The 8148-nt window shown below is 43.4% G+C and overlaps 1 protein-coding gene across 1 annotated transcript in view; it reads left to right on the top strand.

Moving 5' to 3' along the window:
• Positions 1-42: 42 nt before the first annotated feature.
• Positions 43-8148, top strand: part of SMYD1 (SET and MYND domain containing 1) — a 45322-nt gene continuing 37216 nt past the window's right edge. Inside the window, exons 1-2 of the mRNA XM_079940743.1 lie at positions 43-545; positions 7811-7965. The gene's annotated coding sequence lies outside the window, so the exon portion shown is untranslated. The remainder of the gene's footprint in view (positions 546-7810; positions 7966-8148) is intronic.

Genomic DNA, 8148 nt, shown 5'->3' with positions numbered 1-8148 from the left:
TCCGTTGGAAGGAAGGAAACGCTCGTGGGGCCGCTGACCTTGGGAGAGTGAATTTCAAACCACTAAGAAAAACAGTCAGGAAATCTACGGATTCTACCTCCAAAATATCTGAAAAATATATGCTTTCCTGTTTTATCTGTTTTTCTTTTCTTTGTTAGAACCTTTAATACACAGAGTAGACTGAGCAAAATCCTTGGTTATAATACGTTGTCATCATTGCTCCATAAGTGACGTTTTTCTCTCTCCTTCTGGCTCCCTCAGTATATGCGTATATATATACACACACACACATTCATCCTTTCGTTCCCTGTCTCCCAAAGAAATCATTACCATGGTTTGTAGTCATCATTTCCTTTCATATGTATATACGTATCTTTAAAATATACATATTTATTTATTTTGGCTGCGCAGGGTCTTAGTTGCAGCACGCGAGATCTTTTCGTTGGGGCATGCATGCGGATCTAGTTCCTCCACCAGAAATCGAACCCGGGTCCCCTGCCTTGGGAGCATGGAGTCTTACCCACTGGACGACCAGGGGAATCCCCGTATGTATATACCTTTATCATATATATGTGTGATGAAAAAAAGTTTAGATTGTTTCTGAATCTCATAAGATTTATGTCTTTCTCTAGAAGTATTCGGGAACTTGTTTCACTGGACACTTTGAGGTTCATCCAGGCTGCTGCATATAGGTGTTATTTATTCATCTAATTGCTGTACCAAATTCCACCCATTTTCCTGTTGATGGGCGTGTCCCTGGGTGCACTGTGCAAAAGTTTCTCTTGGGTATGCTCTCCTTTCCTGTCACACTACTGTTGACCAATTTCAGGTTCTTATCATCTTTTGTTAGTGCCATGGCAACAGCTGCCTAACTTATCCTTCCTCTCATTTCCCCCCTCCAATCTACTCTCCATACTGCCGAAGGGTTCCATCTGGACGTCATCCTGGCTCCCCGTATTCTGGTGGAGAAAGTCAAACATGACTGCTATTCCTGGACCTCTGTGCGCCTGCCTGATATCATTATCTTCCTACTGCTCTCACCTCCCCACCCTGCATTCACTTGACGATTCAGCAACATTAAACCTTTATTGATTCCCCTAAATGCCAAGCTACTGCATAACTCAGTTTATTGTATCTTCTACTTCTTCCTGAAACACCCTCTCCCTACTTCCTAAAGAACTCTTCCTCCCCTTAGGAGTAAATACTATCATGAATTCAGTACTTCTCATTCTCATGCCTTTTAAAAAAATTTTATTTATTTTTATTTATTTATTATTTTTGGCTGTGTTGGGTCTTCGCTGCTGTGCGCAGGCTTTCTCTAGTTGTGGCGAGCGGGGCTACTCTTCATCGCGGTGCGCGGGCTTCTCTTGCTGCGGAGCACAGGCTCTAGAGCGCTTGGGCTTCAGTAGATGTGGCATGTGGGCTCAGTAGTTGTGGCTCATGGACTCTAGAGCGCAGGCTCAGTAGTTGTGCCGCACGGGCTTAGTTGCTCTGCGGCATGTGGGATCTTCCCTGAGCAGGGCTTGAACCCGTGTCCCCTGCATTGGCAGGTGGATTCTTAACCACTGTGCCACCAGGGAAGCCCATGCCTTTCTTTATATGTGTATTTTTACTACATACGTATTTATCCCTAACTAACATGAAGTATTGCTTTACATGATTTAAAACTTTATATAAATGTTATTATGCCTGCTGTTTATTCCCCTACAGTTTGCTTTTTTCACTCACCATTGTTTTTTGTTTTTTGTTTTTGTGTTTTTTTGCGGTACGCGGGCCTCTCACTGTGTGGCCTCTCCCGTTGCGGAGCACAGGCTCCGGACGCGCAGGCTCAGCGGCCATGGCTCACGGGCCTAGCCGCTCAGTGGCATGTGGGTTCTTCCCGGACCGGGGCACGAACCCATGTCCCCTGCATCGGCAGGTGGACTCTCAACCACCAGGGAAGCCCCTCACCATTGTTTTTTGATGTTAACCTCTGCTGAGATGTGAGGTTCTAATTCATTCCCTTTCACATCTCTATAACATCCCTTGAATGAATGCACATGAGCTATCCGTTCTCCTTTCATAAGACTATGAGCTTATTTCCCATTTTTGCTTTTACAGACAGTGCTGCTTTAACCTTCTTGGGCAGTCTCCTTGTGTACACACCTGAGAGTTTCTCTGGCGTTTATACTTAGGAGATGCTGCTGCTTTTTAACTAGGAGGGCTCAATAATACCCACCTCAAAGGGTGCTGTGAAAACCTATGAGGTGGTGCAAATAAAGCACAATTTCAAGCATTCAAACATGAATTCTTGCTGTTAGACTATCTCTCAAATGTATATGAAAAGCTGGGACATAAAGGGTGATAGTCTGGTGCCAGAATGATAAAGAAGTGTAATACATGTGCTTCTGTAGCTCCCAGAATACCTAGCTGATTGTAATTTTCTGCCCATGTCATGCTGTTTCTTCACCTCCACATCTCTGCTCCTGCTGCTGTGTCCTTGGGCTTGAAATGGTCTCCTCCAGTTCTGGTTCTCCCCCTCCGCACTTATCCCTGTCTGCTACTTCTCTGAAGCCTTCCCTGATTCCTCAGGCTGCCTTAAGTACCCTTTCCCCTTTGCCTCCTACATCTCTCTCACCATCTTTATATGCTTTTCCATAATCCTCTCTAAATGGTCAATGTCTTAGATACAGGGCCTATGTTTTAATCATCTTTGTATCGGGGCACTGAGTATAGTACCTGGTACATGGGCTGATAAATGCATGTGGAATGAGTGAATTTAGGAATTCTTGGGAGGAAAGCAGTTAGGAGCTAAGGATTTCTAAGAGCAAAGGAAGAACGATGGAAGCAACTGTGCTGCTTGAGTAAGAACACAGGGACCAGAGAGACTGTAAAGTTTTGTCAATGATGTAATTATACAGGATATAATGGACTATTCAGGAGGGAGCCTGCTCCTGTCATTCTGGAATGTGAGTGCTAGGTGTGCACAAGAACTTCTTTGATCCTGTGATTATGCAATGAATGACTAAATCAACCAGTGAATACACTTGAAAGCAATGAGCAACCCCTGGCTTATTTAACACTGCTAGGTCTAAAGCAGGATTGGCAAACATCTTCTGTAAAAGGCCAGACAGTAAATATTTTTGACTTTGTGGGCCTTATGGTCTTTGTTGCAGATATTCAACTCTGCTGTTGTAGCGTGAAAGCAGCCATAGAAAATATGTAAACAAGTGAGTATGGCTGTTTTCTTATAGGATTTAATTTGCCATCATTGAAATTTGAACTTCATGTAATTTTCATGTGTCACAAAATATTCTTTTGACTTTTCCCCCCAACCATTAAAGAAGGTACAAACCGTTCTTAGTTCACAGGCCCAAAGGAAACTTGTTGACCCCTGGCCTAAATGAATCTTAGCTCTGGGTACGAAGGAAGGTCGAATCCAATGATAAAGGGCTGTTCTTCTACTGAAAAAGGCCTTAGAAAAAGATTTAAAATCTTGCAGCTCCCTTGATTTGCCACCAGATGGTGGTCCCTGCAGATGTGTGACTCAGACAGTGAGCCTTTCAACAGAAGGATGATTGGAGTTTTTCCAGGTTGCGGTAGATCAACCAGTGCGGTATTAACACAGGCACACAGACTGTCTCAATGATTCAAAACGGTTACTCGAGGTTTCATTTCTCCACCTTCACACTTATTTGCACATATTCCCTGAACTGCAGCATATCCAACTGACGGGAACACAATCATTCTCTTAAGACCTCTGAGATTGTTTGCTTGAAGATCCAGGACAATACAAATACAGAATATGGTTAAAGAGTTGAGGGCTGCAATGTGAAATCCGGGAACAGATTCTACCCAAGATGAAAGTTAACCAGTGGAGCTTATAGTAAGGGCTACTTGAAACCCATGTCTAGTCTTGCGATGTTACGCTACTAACTCTCTCCAAAACGGCCCTCAGTCCTGTCCTCTTCACAGCACCTCTTTCTACCCTTTTTTTTGGCAGCACAGCGCAGCCTGTGGGATCTTAGTTCCCTGACCAGGGATCGAACCCGTACCCCTACAGTGGAAGCACGGATTCTTAACCACTGGACTGCCAGGGAAGTCTAACCTTCTGCCCTTAAGGTGCACGACTGGGGATCCAGCATTACCCTTGCTGCCAACAGTTGCTGCCAACAGTTGCCCCACACCCCCTTTAGGGTATGGGAGTACTCAGTAGCCATAGTAATGTCCTTGGCATGTGTGTGTGTGGCCTGAGTCGGGAGGGAAGTTCAGCTAAAATAGAGGTAAATGGGACCGTAATGGTCATTCTTGTCACCCCTTGTCTGGAATCTCCCAGCTCAGACCACTCTCCTGGACCAGGGGTCCTTTGACTTGAACAGTCTCATTTTTCTTCTTTTCTCACCACCCTTCTTTATCCAGACATGCCAAAGAAAGAGACCGGATGGTTATTAAAATCATTAACAATGGAACAATTTTCCATCTTTTTGGAGCAGAAAAGGGCTCAACAGAAACATGATTGTGGGGGTCTGTGAATCTCAAGTTTACGATCTTAACAGCTAAACCACATTGCCATATGGTTATGTCCACTCTGCCCTCCTAATTTGCTCTCTCAGGAAATGCAGAATGAATCTACTGCTTCTTCCTTACTGTGATGAATGACGTTGAAGAAAGGTTTCATGTCCTTCCTGAATCTTTTCTTCTCTGGCTAAACAGCCCCAGTAGAGCAATAAGAAAACCTTTCAAAACTCTAGATGTGCTTTTCCTGAGGACGAAGACCAGCAATTCTCAATGGAGGCAGTTCCACTAGTTAGGGGGCATCTTAGAAACGTGGGGGTAACTTCTGGTTGTCACGATGACTGAGGGCTGCTACTCACGTATTGTGGGCAGGGCTAGGACCAGCAAGAAAGGTTTGGATCCCAGTGGGGAAAAGAAAAGAACTGGAGGGGGGCAGATGAGCAAAATACATTTACATAGGATTTGTGTTAATATGTAATATAGCAGGGCCCTGTGCTCCCTTCCCTCTCACCAGCCTGATAACTAGAGCCGATATCCCCTGTCTCACTGGTCCTGGCCAGAGAGGCTGGATGTCCTGGGAAGCAAGGGACAGCCCTGTACGTTAAAGTTTCTCTGCCCATCCTATACAACTTCAAATACCCAGATGTGTATTTCACTTATGTAAAACTGTTACCAAACTCAGGTTCGACTGCTCGCCGCTCAAAAGCTAATAATTTGAGAGGCAAGTGTCAGTAGAAAGGAAGGATACTTTAATCAGAAAAGATGGCAATCTGGGGAAAAGTTGGACTCACGTCCAGAGACCAACTTTGAAGATTCTGCTCAGCCGTGACAGTTTTTAAAGGGGAAAAAGGGGAAGAATCTCAGTGAATCATCGAGGCAGGAGGTTGGGTTCTGCATCATTCTCGGTTAGGTAGACTGGCTGACTCTTTCTTCAGATGTGATCTTGCCTGCATGATCTACCTGCAGGATTGCTTAAGGGGGCTGTTGGGGGTAGAGAGCTAGTCATTTGTTAGCTGTTTAATTCTTCATTTTTACCTCTTGTTATCTAGGGAAAATATCAACAGATTAGGCAAAGCATGGTGTATATTCAGGAGAACGTAAGTCAGGAGTTAGGTTAAATTGCCTGGTGATCTCATTCCTATAATTAGGTTCTTTCAAGGTTAGAGGGGAACAGAAATGGACAAACAGGAAAGGGGCAAAAGAGCTGCTTTCAAAATCTTGTTTATATTTATCTGAGTCTAGAACTCTTTTATGTAATCTTAGAGCAGTTTTTATAAAGTTTTAATGCATGGTAAATTTTCCAGGAAGGCAACTTCTTGTTAACTGAAGAAAGATTATACTTTCTTTCATTCAGAGCTTACTAGGAGTCACTCACCATTTCAGAAAATCGTGTCACAGACAACAATGCCTTGTGTGGTATTTGTGTTCCCCAAATCAATCGACATCTTTAGCTCTCACCATCGTAGTGATTCTACTTAGAGGTGCAAACATCTGACTACTTTATCATGTTTTCTAGTGTAGTTGTACTCAAGCATGTGTCTTGTGAGCACATTGACATATTTAATTTACAATGAATATATATACTTTTATTATAATTTAACTTTCATTTTTATTTCTCCCTTATTATGTTAGACCAGTGTCTTAGTCCATTTGAGCTGCAATAACAAAATAGCAAAGACTGGGTAGATTGTAAACGACAGAAATTTATTTCTCACATTCCTGGAAGCTTGAAGTCTTAGATCAGGGAGCCAGCACGTTTGGCTGGAGGTTCCCTTCCAGGTCACAGGATTCTCCTTGTGTCCTCACATGGCAGAAGAGAAGGGCCTAGGGCATCTCTCTGGAGGCTCTTCTATAAGGCGCTATGTAATCTCATTCATGAGGGTTCCACCTTCATGATTTAAGTACCCCCCAAATGTTCCACCTATTAATACCATCACCTTTGGGGGTAAGGATTTCTACATATGAATTTGGTGGGGATCTTCCCGGACTGGGGCATGAACCCCTGACCCCTGAATCAGCAGGCGGACTCTCAACCACTGGCCCACCAGGGAAGCCCAGCGAAAGGGATTTTATATAATACTTACTATAATGAGAAACTAAGTATAATACTTTATGTGTTAGTTTCCTATTGCTGCTGTAACAAATTACTTAGTGGCATAAAATAACAAATTTACTATCTTAAAGTTTGCCGGTTAGAAGCCAGAAATGGGATTCACTGGGCTCAAATCAAGGTGTCGTCAGGGCCATGCTTCCTTTGAGGGCTCTTCGGGGAGCAGCTGTACCCCTGCCTTTTCTAGTTTCTAGAGGGTGCCAGCATTTCTCTGCCCATAGCCCCTTCCTCCAATTTCAAAGCCAACAGTATAGCATCTTCAACTGTCTCTCTGACTCTGACCCTCTTGCTTCCACTGTTACATCTCCACCTGACTCTGACTCCCCTAACCTCCTCGTATAAGGATTCTTGTGATTCCATTGGGCCCTCTTGGACAATCCAATCCAGGGATAATCTCCCTCTCTCAAGATACTTAATTTAATCACATTTGCAAAGTCCCTTTTGCTATGTAAAGTAACATATTCACAGGTCTGGGGAGTAGGACCTGGACATCTTTGGGGAACCATTATTCTGTCTACCACACTTTAATAATATAATTCTTGTTGTTCTGATAAGGTTGAGACTCAGTTGAAGCTAAAGCACTGGGTTTGATGCTCCCTCTCTCCTTCTGACTTGTGGCAGGTAGAGTTCCTCCTTGACCCTGGCTTGGGCTGAACCTGTTCCAGGGGTATAAGTGTCTAGAGAAGAACGACACCATCCCTGCCAGGCTGAGCTGCTAGCTCCCAAGGGTGGACTCTGGCTGTTGCCAGGCAATGTGGATGCAGCCATTCTTTTGAAACTAACTAAAAGAACTCCTTTTTAATCATTTTTTTCCCCTGAGAGCATGTGATGTTTACTTTTGGGGGGCACCCAGTTTTAAAGGTCTTAACGTGTTTTGGTCTTTCGGATACATCAGAAGTCACTGAGTTATCCTCTGGTTTCAGGGGCTATGCGTTATGACCTAAAAATTGGGATATGTGGTCTGACAGAGGATTCTGCATCTGCTTCCAAGAGTCAAAGAAGTCTCAGGAGATGCAATTTGGTTAAAGACACATCAGAATTTCTAGCATATCTTGATGGTTTGGGGAAGATAACGTGACAGAATAAATAAAATAAATTTGCTATCATTTAATAAGTTCTGTACTAAGTACCAAGTGCTGTGCTATGTCCTTTGTATATATTATCTCATTTACCAGTGAGGTAGAAATTATCACTCTTGTTTTACAGGTACTATCTCAAAGTTGTTCTAGTAGGCTCAAAAGTCAAACACAGATCTATCTGACTCAGAAGCCAGTGCTTGTAGACTACTACACTCACAGAAACCCGGAGCACAGAAATCTGTACACAGATGCATCCCTGAAACTAAAAATATTACCTTGAAGGTAAGCCATAACTCCAGATCTGCAAATGTCTTTCTTTTCAACATCAGTGAGAGCTGCCTGGAGATCGAGATGAGTAGCATTTAGTTCAATAGAGATTTTAGAATAATCCTTCCAATGTCCTCATTCCTGGGAAAGAACAAGGTATTGGTATTTTTCTGGCAGCGGACACCCATTTAAGGGAGA

Source organism: Stenella coeruleoalba, assembly GCF_951394435.1.
Source record: "Stenella coeruleoalba genome assembly, chromosome: 13".
NCBI classification, from domain to species: domain Eukaryota; kingdom Metazoa; phylum Chordata; class Mammalia; order Artiodactyla; family Delphinidae; genus Stenella; species Stenella coeruleoalba.
This window is presented reverse-complemented; position numbering and strand designations above follow the sequence as displayed.